The sequence below is a fragment of the Rousettus aegyptiacus genome, unplaced genomic scaffold (genome assembly GCF_014176215.1).
Source record: "Rousettus aegyptiacus isolate mRouAeg1 unplaced genomic scaffold, mRouAeg1.p scaffold_m13_p_7, whole genome shotgun sequence".
Taxonomy (NCBI): Eukaryota; Metazoa; Chordata; class Mammalia; order Chiroptera; family Pteropodidae; genus Rousettus; species Rousettus aegyptiacus.
Window position 1 is genome coordinate 94787913 of NW_023416310.1, and position 13034 is coordinate 94800946.

Consider the following 13034-nt stretch of genomic DNA (forward strand, 5'->3'; position numbering starts at 1 on the left):
AAACTTAATACTAGTCTGTAGGGAAATAATTTAATATTTTGTTAGAAATTCCTAGTAGGTCTTTAAAATTTTTTATTCGTCATTCGTGAATCTTTAAACAATATATAAAGGAGAAATGGGATCAAGCCTTTGTTCTCCTGGATGTATTTGTGTAGCCACTTAAGTGATTTCTGTCAAGTTTCTGTAAAATAGTAAGAACACCCAGCATTTTTGCCTGACAGCATGGGTGTTTACTTTGAAAATTAAAGTGTACTATAAAAATTCAAGGTGGAATTTTTAAAGCTCTGCCAAGTCTACTGAGCACAAACCAGCCTCACTCTCACTGCTGAGCACGTTAGGGCAGCTGTGCCTGTGTAGGTATTTTCTATTCCCTCAGGCACTTAGGCTTTTTTAGTGTCTACTGTGGGCGACCCATGGACCCTAGTTTCATAAGGACCAGTATACTTAAAGCCTTCAGGGGCCAGTATCATTATACTTACATTAATTTTTTTTCAATGTTTTTGTTAGCTTTTCAGTAGCTTTAGTTAAATATTAGGTAAGCCATCTAAATTTCAGTCATATTGATAACTTGGACCACATTATCTTTTTATTAAGTGCTAGAATATCATCCCCTTTCTGTTTTGTCTGGTATTCCTATAAAATCAAGTCTGCAGAGAAAATTTAGTTTGCCTGAGAATGAAGTTATCAGCTTTAAAATTTTTGTATGTTTATTATATTTAGCAAAGCTGTGTGAAAAAGAGCTTCTGACTATATTGAACACCCAGATTATCCTAAATGCATAAATTTGGAAGGATTATAAAACTTGCTTGGCTACATTTACTGGCTTTTTTCTCTATTGATCAGGTAGTTGAACTTGAGTAGGACAAATATGATGGATTAAACCAAAGTTATAAATCTTTTTTCTATATAACATACAATCAAGTACAGAAATACTTTAAATTGGTAAACAGACCAATGGAAAATATAACTTATTAACTTTGTAGGCACCTTTCTTAAAGGGAGACTTTAAAAATTTTAATTAGAACTCTATGTGAAATTTGTCATCTGGAATCCAGCTGAGTTTATTAAGGACAAAGTGTGACCGTAAAATAGATTTTTTTTTTTTTAAACAGAAAACCTCAAATGAAAGTTCTATTTCTCAGCCTCCACCTTGGGAGGCTATATCTATATTATTCCTCTCTTAAAATTGCCTTCACAACCACCTTGTAATCTAGAAAAGAAAACTGGACTCATTACACTATAGTAACACCTAAATATTCCTGCTTGATCAGAAAATGTATTTATTCCTTAGCTCACCTTATTTATCTTATTTATGTAATTCATATGATGTGAGTACTTCCAGAAATTTAGAAATTTAGTCCTCTCCCAAATTATAACATTTGTTTTCACTGAGGTTATCTAAAGAACCCAAGCAGGCATTTCTATAGATGTCTAAAACTGTGTTGACTGTCCCTGCAGTAAGGGCCTAGCTTCCAAGGTGGCTATCTGAAGTGGATGATGCTCAAGCGGTTGAGTTCTGACCTGTTTCCTTGAGCTATCAAGGAGCCTCATGCTAACAGCATATATATTCCCTTTTCTTGATATAGTACAGAAAAATAGAGATCGTCCACCCCTTAGCCTGATTTTTTTCATAAGTATTCATTTTATGTTCAAGAAACGTAGGCCTGTCTTCGACTTGGCCTTGAAGTGAATGTGATGATAGTAGATGCAAAGTAAACAAATTCCTGCGACGATCTCCAAAACAGTCTAATTTCTCATTCCTGTTTTCTGTGTGTCAGGGATTTAACTATCTGACCATAACTGTGACAAGTACAACTGAAGTACACTAAAATTATTAACACTATAAAAGTTATATAAAATTCACATATTTTTCTACTTTTATTCTTCATAATCTGAGAAGATATTTTCTGCTCTTCTTGAAAGTACTTTAAAAAATTAACTGAATTTTGGTTGTCATTACTGTTTTTTTTTTTTAAATTTACCCTTGTTTATTATTTATAAAATGCTAGGATTGGGATGGACCCTAGCCTTTGAAATCATGAAGATACATGCAGTGGCACTAAAAATAGGATATATCTTTTGTAACCATTCTTTTAGTGCTGAAATTCATTGCGAGGCTCAAGAACTTTAGGCTGCTTGTGTTTGTACTGAAAATAACCTGTTTTCTCAAATATTTATTTATTTTTTCTCCCCCAAAATGACTTAAGTTTTCAGTGGATAAGGAAAGGGAATAAAGAGCCATCACAACATAGCAGATTTGCTATTGCTAACTGTGGCTTCTTTTTTATTCATATATTAGCTTTGAATCTCCTACTTTGTTCTGTTAGCTTGGAGGATGGTAGTTTTCTTTTTTCTCTAATTAGGTAGAAAATGCCTCTTTCTGATAACTAAGCAATCAGTGGGTGACATACTTTAAATACAATCGAAGAAGAAATATTCTTAAAGGGAAGGTAAGAGAAAGTTCAAGGTAAGTAGGTATTAGCTAAAGCAAGAAAATATGATGAGGTTATTTAAGAATGAACTGCTCTAGTGTTCAGGGAAAAAAAAAGAGGGGAGGACCAAGGACAGGGTTCTGGAAAGCATCCAAAGAGAGCAGCTACAAAAGACACTGGATGACCAGCTGGAGAATTAGGAGACAATAATATTAAATTGGGGTGGGCAGAGAATAGTTTGTGCTGTCATGTCTACTAGGGTAGAAAGAGAACAGAATATCATACTTATGAGATATTGTTGTTGAACTCATTCCTCAAAATATGTAAACATTCTTAAAAGTCAAAGCCAGAGAAATCGGTGAAATCTGAAATAAAACAACAACATAACTAGTGATTAGTGTATAATTTTTTAAAAAGGGGAACCCTAAGTTCGAGAGCTTAAACAGTTTTTGAAATTTAGATTAAAATATTAAAGTGGATAATAAGAAACATGCTTCTGAGGCCACAAAGACCCCGATACTAGGTTAGGAGTAAGAGGCAAAAGCTAGAAACCAGAAGGACATTAAGTTTCTGTTCCCCGAATAGCTAGCATAACAGGAAAAAAACTAGCCATACCCTAGTTCAAACTCTGACACTTAGTAGTTTCTCAAATGCCTTCTTTCTTTTTTTCTCTCTCTCTCAATCCATTCTGCACTCAACTGACTGTCACATTACTCTTCCTACAATACTGCTTTCAGTATTATTCCCCTAATCAAAAAATGTCTGCGGTTCTGTTGCTCGTAGCATAGTGGTTCTCCATCTTTTTTCTACCACAACCCATATATCAAATGGCACATGGCAAAGAGCCACACGAATACCCCAGAACCCTTGAAGGATTTGAGTTGTACGCAGTTTCATGCAACTCCATCTGGTCTATCTTATCCAAGAAAGCACATCTGAATATAAGCAAGATTATAGGGATAATCTGTGAATTGGCTCTTTTCGTAATTGTTTTTATTCCTTATTTTTACAAACACGTTTTCAGAATTTACAAAAATAATGTGTTCATTCACGTCAGTGAAATTATACCAAGAAAAGTTAATAAACCAATTCCCATCACCTCTCATTTCCTCTTCCTTCCCTTCCTGCCTCCCCGTACCCTCCACATTTCTTTGTAATCCTGCGAGTCCAAATATGCACGTATAAGGCATCCAAGTCACTTGTTTTTAAATAAGAATAGAATCATCATATGCCTGTTTCTCTGCAGCTTGATTTTCTCACCTAACAGTACACACTGAACATCCTTTCAGATCAACAGATGTGGATTCCATTCTAACACTTGTGCAATATATTTCATTCAGTGTTTACAATGACAATAACATTGTTATTACTAACAGATTTTTTGCCACAAATATTAAAATTGATCAGAGCATACTGTTGTGCCATATAATGTAGCTGAGGACTTTTGCAGTCCAAACTCAAGCTCTCTGCTTTTAACATCGTGTAACCTTCTAGACCAGTTTAATGCCCACTGTGTACGCTCTTCTTTACGTAGCCCAGCCCGTGGCACCATCTCCTTTATCTGATGGCATCCAGTGGCAGGTTTTTATACCCAACCCAGTGATTAGCACGAGGTAGGTCCCCAACAAATAGTCATTGAATTAATACTGTTTTCTGATTTATCTCTTCAGCTATTTTTTAAAAGACAAGGAATGTTTTCACTGTAGCACCTAGTACTTAAGATACTGCAATTTAAGTTGCCTATTTGAACCAAAAAACATGGAGAAGAGGAAGCAAATAGCATGGCCTTGCCTTTAATCATATATTTTACCCGCTTTGAGGCAAATCGAAACTGTAAGAATCCAGTAACTGCAATAAGACCAGCACGTGTGTTGAGCAGTTACTGTATGTGAGGCACTATTCAAGTTGCAAAGGCTGCAGCAGGGAGCGATGCCGGTGTTTTCTGTCTTTGTGCAGCTAACGGTCTATGGAAGTTACATTTAAAAGATTCGTAGGAAACATTAAAATAACTTCAGGCTCTTTCCACCAGAGGCTGTGGAATATTTATCCATTTATTCAACATTTACTTGATGCCTACTCTGCCAGCCACTGAAGAAAAAGCCCAAGGCAGCCACACCTTTACTGGAAGGTGGCAAACTGACCAGGGTGACTGCTTTGCGGGTAGTAGACTTGTTTCCCAAACTGGCGTAACCACTGTGCGTAAAAGCAAAGGACTTGATGGAGTGGTTAACATTAGCATAGACTCCCAGGGTATTCCTTTTAAGGGAAAGGTGCCAATCCCCATCACTACCCAAAACACAAACCACTAAGGAGTGTGCACCCGTTATTGTCATAGAACCACAGAAATCTAACTGGAGCCAATCTTGATATTTGGTCCTTTTCATATGAGGAAACGAAGGCCTTTTGTACAATTCATGCAGTAGTGTGGGTAAGAATTAGGACTCTGCAGTCAGATTCTCTGGGTATGAATCTGTTCTAACAGTCATGTGACCTTGAGCAAGTTCATAACCCTATAAACCCTCCGTTCCCTCACCTTTCAAATGGGCACACTGAGATAATGCGTGCAAATCTCATAGCACAGTGTCTGGCTGTTATAAATCACTCATTAAATACTAGCCGTGTTAGTGACATGGCTAAGATTAGACAGCTCCCTCATGCCAGAGGGTACCACTTGATGACTCTGTCAACCGTGCCATTCTACCCTGTTCATAAGCCTTTTCCATTAATTGAATGTTCTTTAACCAGCTTCATTATGATCTTAACTCAAACTGAGTACAGGCATACCTCATTTCATTGTGCTTCACAGATGCTATGTTTTTTACAAATTGAAGGCAAGACCCTCCACCAGCAAAAAGATTGCATCTCACGTTATTGTCGTGGCCAGGAACGGAACTAGCAACATCTTGGAGGTGTGCCTGTAGTTGCAGTTATGTAATGGAGACTTTAACCTCTGGTACCATTACCAGATTTTTTTTGGCCCTAAGTTGGTAGAGGAACTGAAAAATGCATATGTGACAGATATTTTGTTAAAATGAGTGCTGAGTGCTTCCCATCTGGCTGTCTTCCACTCCCCCCACCCCGCCACGTTCCTCTGCTCCATGACATTCTTCCACTACTTGAACCTCTTAGAACTTGATTAAGGTAAATTAGAATAAGTCTAAAGAAGAGCAGTCCTTTTATGTCTTCACAGATTCTTGGGGCTTTATAAATAAGTTCATTGCTTCTGTTATCTGATCTCTTTATATATCTTTGGCTTTCTCTTAAAGAGAATATTAATTCCCTGAAAGTCATATTATAATCCAGAAGTTCTATCTGTTCAAAGAAGGACTTTAAAAATAGATTTTTATGATTCAGTATGTATTAAATCTCACAATTAAAAGGACTTATTTCTGGGTGTAGATTATCAAATATGTAATTCTTCATACCTAAACTTACTGCATACTCTGAAGCACCTTGCAAATTATTGAGTGGATCAAGTCACATGTTTCAGCCTTATTTTGCAAGTTCGAGTCAAGTAATTAAAGATTCGTTCAATAACTCTTGTTATACATTTTTCCATGTTGGGGCCTGGGGCCCACCGTTTAGATGCAACATTTTGTTTTACTTTCTCTGCTTGCTCAGAGTGGATTTGGCTGATAGTTGTATCAGGTAGTATTTGCTCTATAACAAACCACCCCCAAATTTAGTAACTTTAAAATAACCGTTTATTAATCCTCATGAGTCTGTAGGTCAGCTGGGCAGTTCTCCTGATCCGGACAGGCTCAACAGATTTCCACTGAGCTCCCTCAGTGTGTCTGGCACCTGACTGGTTGACTGTGGCAGTGAAGGCTGACAGCCTCGTCTCATTACCTACCAGGCTCTCTAGAGCTTGCTCACGGGACAGCAGCAGACTCTAAAGAACCAGGAGATGCTGCAATAGCTTCTTAAGGTCTAGGCTTGAACAGCTCTTGTTTCTGCCACGTTCTATTTATTGGTTAAAGCTAATTACAAGGCCAGTCGATTTGGGAGGAGGAAGAGTTGCAGTTAAACTGCAAAAGTCATAACCATAGGGAGGGGCCTTATTTATTTATTTATTTATTTATTTATTTATTTTCAATCTGTCACAATAGTAATAAGAATTGGGTGCATTTGAAATTCCGATCCCTCAGTTGGTGATATTCTGATTCCTTATGAAACTTGCCCAGTGTGCAAAGGCAGTCATTGTAATCAAAAGGATAAAAGCTTGGACTTTAGAGACTGAGGTTCAAATTCTAGCTGTCACTTATTTCTGCTTTCTTGGTGGGTACTCGGTAATGGTTAATTCAGCTGAACTTCCAATTCTTCATGGGTAATCTATTATTTAAAAAGGGCTAGGTATCTGCTACATACTTAAATAATTGCTTTTATGCATATAAAATTAAAAAATGCTTTCATTCCTGTCTCCCATACTTCAGTTGAGGGAACAGGAACCAGTCTTTTTTTTTTTTTTTTTTTTTTTGGAATAAAAAGGAAGGGGGAAAGTGTGTTAGGGAAGGGGGACTGTTTGACTAATTGTGGCCTCAGAATGAAGTGACCACTCCTGTAAGAAAAAAAATGGCTGAGGCCCATAGTTAAGAGAGAAAAATCCATAGGTCTCCTTGGGTAGGACTGAGTGTGATGCATGGGGAAGGGTTATGACATTAGACACAACCCCAATCTAGATTTTTTTAAAAAGAATTCTTGCCACTCTTAGACAAAATGGATGCCTTCATGCTGGATTTAGGGATTGTCACACGTATAAATCAGGTATTACACAAAATAAGAGAAAAACACTATCATCTCACACGAACAGTTGTAAGTTGCCTGCTTTTAAAAAATTATAAGGGACCACCTAGAATAAAATCACATGAATTTCTTTTTCTTGTGTTGAAAACAGTTGTCATATTGACACTTACATCTCTTCATTCTACCAGTAGGAAACAGAAAAGGGCACATGCGCGCGCGTGCGCGCACACACACCCACACACAATGTAAAACTTAAATCACACACAGAGCTACATATTTCAGAATCCAGAAAATTAGAAGCGTTAACTGGAGTTTTTATTGCCTGGGAGAGGCATCAGGTAAGAATTCTCAAAGAAGTGAAAACAGATTGAACCACCTCCAGCATTAGCTGATCATGTGAACACAAGCAAGTCAATTGGCTTGTCTGCATCTTAGCTACCTTTCATAAGTAAAAATTACACACCGTTCTAAGAAAAAAATTAGAGAATAGTTTTTTGATTAATGATAAAATAGTGTGGACAATAAAAGTGTTTGGCTTAGAAATGTTTAGTTTTTTTTTTTAAGGCAAAACTGGTATTTATGGATTTCAGTCTTTGCTCGTTTTTTTTTTTTTTTTTTTGATCAACATTTCCCAATTTTATTCTTTATAAAGACCACTTTCAGCCATAAACTGAGAGAAGCTTCAGCTTCCCCAAACATATTTGGGATCTAGGAATATTTTCCCAAAACATTTAAAACTAATTTCATGCCAGCACATGTTTGCAGAACAAACAAAAATAGACTGTGCTGATGAAAGAATCTTAGTTTGGAAGGACAGTTAATTGGAAAGAAGAAAATTTTGACAGGCAAGTGAAGTTCAGTGCTCAGAAGTGGAGAGTCATAAAGTGATGGTAATAGAAGAGAGTTTCTCCCCACTATTACCTGCTGGTCAGGTGGGTCAATAACTGTATTTCCGAGGACCCTCCACCTGTTTAGTACTGCAGTTTGCACTCGGAGGGGATGAGGGTCAGAGTTCAGTCATATATTCTTGCTGATCTCAAAGCGTCTTGGATCTGGCTGGGTAGACGTGCAGGTACATGAAATAATTAGGAAGCAATTAACTGGAGCAGATACTGAAGAGTATTCCAGGAGGACAGAGAATGATGAAGCGAGTGTGGGAGAAGAGACAGCCCAGTGCATCATCAGATGGTTCTTCCTTACCCAGATGAACACTTCCTGTGGGTTTGGTCTGTCCTGGGCACACAGCAACACTGTAGATACTGCCCTAAGGCTAACCAGTTGCAAAATACACCATACCGAGTCATGGCCTTTTGGGGATACCTCATCCTTCTCCTCCAGGACTAAGAATACAGTGCCTTCTGTTAACTTCTGTTAGTGGCCTATGAAAAAGGAGCAAATGAATTTTAGCTGCATCAGTGAAAGACAACAGTTGAATGCGGAGGAGTATTTCTATTTTAAAAAGTGACACAAGTTTAAGGAAGGAATGAAATCATAATAGTGGAATTTCAGGCATTTTACTTTTTTTAGTAAAAAGTTATTGAGCTAATTTGAGGCAAAAGAGCCTTCCAAGTACACTTCCCTCAGTAACAGCACCTGCCTCATGTGCACACGAAGCCAGTGCTGCATCCCTTTCTCGGAGCAGTATCTGCCTTGTTTTCTCCCTCTCCCATCATTCTTCATCTCTAGTCCTCCCACTGTACCTTTTCTAAAGCCCTGTATCCTTTTTTTTTTTTTTCATGCCTTTTTTCATGCCTACAGCACCTGGTCTTCCTAGGTGGCCTCCCATCCAAGTACTAACCAGGCCCGATCCTGCTTAGCTTCTGAGATCAGACATTGGGTTTGTTCAGGGTGGCATGGCTGTAGACCGTAAACCATGGGTCCATAGGGGCGTGAAGCCAGGACCTTCTGCGTGTAAAGCAGACGTGCTAACCGCTACACTATGGAACCACGTCCTAAACCCTCGTATCCTTAAAAGTCACAGACAGCAGATCAGTGAAGACCATTGTTAAGAGCTAGTGGTACCAAGCTCTTCCTGGGATGCTTTAAGAATTCTTTTCATTGCCTCTCCTTCCCACCCTCACCGCTATTTGAGTTCTACGAGTAGAGTCCAAGAGTCTAAATATTTTCAAAAACTCTAGAAAATGTGGATGATCATCCATGTTTGGAACCACTACTCTAAGGAGGACAATAAAGATGCCAATAAACCTTGTTGCCAGTAAGGAAGCGATCATGGGACTTGGGACCCTGCTAATATGAGGAGACACCCACGGTAGTCAAATCGTCCCTGTCCTCAGTTTATGTAAAAATCCTAAAGCACCTGGGCAGCTGAGTTCTGGCTGTTCATGCCCACTGTGTCTGGCCTGACTGTCTCCTGAGAGGTCCTTGGGGGAATATGGGCAGAGAGAGAGGTAGCTCTGGATGGAGAGAGCCAAGAGGTGTGATGGAAAGACCTCTGTGCAAAAAATAAAGAGGCCCCTTTAATGTCCTTGGGCCTCCATGAACTTTCCTAAGGGTCCTTCCTATGCCTAACAATATAGTTTTTGCTGTATTTGTAAGACAGAAAAAGGCTGTGCTCTTACCCTCTTCTATTTAAAATTTTTAAAATTTATTTCTTCCACTGCCTTTGTGTGGCAAATGTGAGAACTTTCCCAGCACTCTGTAATCCTCCAAGTTTGCTCTATTTTGCCTTAGAAAAATTCTAATTGGCACAGACCTAATTTTAGGGAGCTGCACCTCCCTTAAAAGCTAACTAACATTGAGGATTTATGAAAGTACAGTAGAGCATTCATTGTGCCCACTTTAACAGAGGAGAAATAGCGAAAGTTGCAAAATACCAAACCCAGCCTTGTGTTTTGCATTCTCTCTAATATTTATACAAAGACTTAAGAAATTGACTATTTTGAAATGAGGATTTTTTTCTTAGTTTTCAAAAGAAGCACTTTATATTTAAATCTTTCCTCCCTCTTTCATTAATCAGTTTAGCAAATGATGCAAACTGATACAGTCAGTTCTCAGAGAAGTAGAGTCTCAACAGAAAATTTTAAGTGGCAGTGTGTCATATAAGTGCGAATCTTTTGATTACTTTTGATATATTTTAAACTTTCTAGAAGTTGACAATTTATAGTTGACCCTTGAACAATGTGAGGGTTTAGGGATATCTAACCCCAGTGCAGTAGAAATCTGCATATAGCTTTTGATTCCCAAAAACTTAACTACTAATAACCTACTGTTGACCAGAAGCCTTACCTGTATTACATACTTTATTCTTACAATAAAGTAAACCAAAGAAAATAAAATGTTAAGAAAATCATAAGAAAGAGAAGATACATTTACAGTACTGTATATATTTATTGAAAAAAAAAAAACCCTGCATATATGTGGATTTGTCAAGGGTCCGCAGTGCTTGTAAATAAGTAATCTTTAATTCTTTAAGTCTTTAAAATGTTTGAGTAACATCCTAATTTGTAAGTGTGTGTGTGTGTGTGTGTGTGTGTGTGTGAGAGAGAGAGAATTATATCACTTAAAAATGGGTCACGGACATCCTTCCACTGCTTCATTGTGACAGCTACATCCGTGTGCCATAATGTGTCTAACAAGACCTCCCATGAGGAATGGAGATAAACTCCTTTTTGGCTACTCTTGTGTTGCAGTGTACATCAGTTTGTGTGTATACATATATTTTCTCCCTTTTTCAAGTATTTCTGTAGGTTTAAGTCTTAAGAAAACTTTTTGAAATTGCCTTAGGTAGCATCAGAAGCATTAAATAGATTCCTTGTATTTTCCTTTAAAATTTATGTTATCTATATGACTGTCAGTAATTTGTTCTGTATAAAACGCCTGAAAAAATCTTCAATTTAAGAATAAGTAAGATGACTAGACTTCCTTTGCTGAAAGTGAAGGCCTGTGAAGGATTTTGGAGAGGTGTCTTCAAATGCAGCTGCTGAGCTAACATCAGCCTGGAGCCTGGCAAGGTGATATGTCGAATCTAGCATCTGCCTGCATGCCAACAGCCCATTACTGAAATTTGTGGTTTTCATCACTTCAAGGTAACCATCCCAGGTTCATGAGATGGAGCCTCTGAAAATAGGTAGAATATGAAGGCCTAAGAAGCTTGGGGAAAGCATAATCCAGATATGAAATAAAATATGACCTAAGAATTCAAGTCTCAGGCTCTACATTCAGCTCCCTTCTCCTGTCCTTTCTGATTCACCATACGTTTTTAATCTTTTGGTTTTATTTACTCCTCTGTAATATACTCCCTATGCTGATATGAGGCTGAGGCAAATTATTAATGATTTAGAATATAGGAAAGTTAAACAATAAAAATATTGAATAGCAAACATCCTGAAAAGGCAAAAAGACAGCAGCATATTTTATATATTAATAGAGTGGCAAAATAAGACAGTTGTGGAAGCTGAAAAACAGGAAAGAGAAACTGAATTTATAAACTATCTTGAGAATATATTTTTCTGTTTTAGCACAGGCACCATTTTTTATTAATTACTTCATACATAAAGAAAAAAGTATATGTAACTTATACCTATGACTTACAGAATAAAACAAGCACATCTTCGTATTCTCTGCCTAATTTAAAAAAAAAGATCATTAATATTACCTTTGAAACTCACTGTATGTCTGTCTCCTCCCTCCTGATCTGTGGTAGCTATAGCTCTGAATTTTGTGTTTTTGCATTCTTTTGCTTTGTTTTATGATTTTACTACCAATTTGTGTATCCCCAAACAATACAGGTATACCTTAGAGATAGTATGGGTTGAGTTCCAGACCACCACGATAAAGTGAATATTGCAATAGAGCGAGTCACATCAGTTTTTTGGTTTCCCAGTGCATTTAAACATTACGTTTATACTGTCCTGTAGTCTATTAAGTGTGCAATAGCATTATGTCTAACAAAAAATACTTTATCCCTAAAAATGCTAACCAGTATCTCAGCCTTCAGTGAGTGATAATCTTTTTTGCTAGTGGAGAGTCTTGCCTTCAATTTATTAAAAATGCAATGTCTGCAAAGCATAAGGCAAAGTGCACTAAAATGAGGTATGCATTTAGTTTTATGTGTTTTTTAATTTCATATAATGGGCTTATGTCGACTATAGTCTCTTATAACTTTTTTTTTTTAACATTTTAAGATTTTTCCATGTAAACTGAAGTTTATTCATACAGATATGTGTTATGCCTTCCAATGAATATAGTACATACATTTATTGGTTCTCCTGTTAATGGACATTTGCTATTTTGAACAACGCTGCTGTAAAAATGTCACTTGGCCCATATTGTAAGAGGATTTTCTTAAGGAGTTATATCTGGAAGCGGAATAACTACGTCACCTGCAACTTCTAGATAGTGCCTAATTGTTTCCAAGCAACGTTTAAGCGTTCCCTTTGCCCCACATCCTCACCAGCGTGTGGTAATGCTAGTCTTTTACTTTTGTGCCAATATGGTGGGTGTGAAATATTTTGCTTTTCCATGGGACCATTTAAGTAAATGAAATAATATTTAGAAATCAAGGCAGTGTTTTTTTGGTTTGTGTTAATGCAGAAATTGAGATTAGGCTTTGGAATAAACATTGGTTACAAAAGTGACTAAAAGGAAATCTTTGTTATTCTGGAGCTGCTTTGTCTCATTGAAAAAAACTAGTATGTTAAACTATGCAGGTGTGGTTTGGAAGTCAGAGAAGTAATCCTGCTTGTTGAACAGAATGATAGTAAGCTGTTTCTGAATGATTGTACAAGGGACTCCTGTTGTTGGTCAGTTTCAGTTGCCCAACCTTTTTATATGCTAAAAGTTGCATCAGGGTTTAAAGACTCATATTAGCTGAGCAAGATGGTGACTTGCTGTGAAAAC

At 37.3% G+C, this 13034-nt stretch overlaps 1 protein-coding gene and 1 pseudogene across 10 annotated transcripts in view; one reads left to right on the plus strand and one right to left on the minus strand.

Moving 5' to 3' along the window:
- The window catches only part of NR3C1 (nuclear receptor subfamily 3 group C member 1), a 92033-nt gene that overhangs the window by 12948 nt on the left and 66051 nt on the right, over window positions 1-13034 (plus strand). The gene's annotated exons all lie outside the window — the stretch shown is intronic.
- LOC118605645 lies at window positions 8925-9040 on the minus strand (annotated as a pseudogene).